This window comes from Schistocerca piceifrons, chromosome 10, assembly GCF_021461385.2.
Source record: "Schistocerca piceifrons isolate TAMUIC-IGC-003096 chromosome 10, iqSchPice1.1, whole genome shotgun sequence".
NCBI classification, from domain to species: domain Eukaryota; kingdom Metazoa; phylum Arthropoda; class Insecta; order Orthoptera; family Acrididae; genus Schistocerca; species Schistocerca piceifrons.
This window is the reverse complement of record NC_060147.1, coordinates 110,524,614-110,525,487: the sequence shown is the minus strand read 5'-3', so window position 1 is coordinate 110,525,487 and position 874 is coordinate 110,524,614. Positions and strand designations below refer to the sequence as shown.

General features: G+C 45.9%; 1 pseudogene; it reads right to left on the bottom strand.

Moving 5' to 3' along the window:
• Positions 1-301: 301 nt before the first annotated feature.
• Positions 302-419, bottom strand: LOC124719239 (annotated as a pseudogene).
• Between the last annotated feature and the right edge of the window lie 455 nt (positions 420-874).

The following is an 874-nucleotide window of genomic DNA, read 5'->3' as shown; positions in this document are numbered from 1 at the left end:
TAAGATTAAAATTATTGTATACTAAATATCTCGAAAAGTTATCGACTGATGTATTTAAAATTTTTATACGAGCCTACATATTTTGTAGTGTACACCACCACCACTCCGTCTACAGGCTACAAGTGGCCCATGGGGACCATCCGACCGCCGTGTCATCCTCATTGGAGGGTGCAGATAGGAGGGGCGTGGGGTCAGCACACCGCTCTCCCGGTCGTTATGATGGTATTCTCGACCGAAGGCGCTACTATTCGGTCGAGTAGCTCCTCAATTGACATCACGAGGCTGCGTGCACCCCGAAAAATGGCAACAGCGCATGGCGGCCTGGATGGTCACCCATCCAAGTGCCGACCACGACCGACAGCGCTTAACTTCGGTGATCTCACGGGAACCGGTGTATCCACTGCGGCAAGGCCGTTGGCTGTTTATAATGTACAGATTTTCTGTTAAAACTGAATGCAAGAAAGAAAATGCTCTGCTTTCACGTATTAATTTCTAACTACTATAAACAAAAACTATACACTCAGACCTCGCAATCACTTTTAACAGAGTACAGGAAAGTTGTACTTATGGCTCATGGGCCTATGATTAGAACACTACTGCGCAATGTAAATTGCCCTTAACTCTGTAATCTTTTTCATTCACAGATTAAAATTATGTGAAATAATGTCGTTGAAGCTACAGTCACAGACCCAGCATCTGTAGGTGTCTCGCTTATACAGCATATACCAACGTTTCGAACAGATTTACCCGTTGATTCTGAGCGACTTCCACTCCCAGTGAAAGTTTCGTTTGCAATAAAGATGAACAAGGCTCAAGGTCAGAACTCGGAATGGGGGTGGGGGTCGGGGGACAGGTGGACAGAGAATGGGGGAAG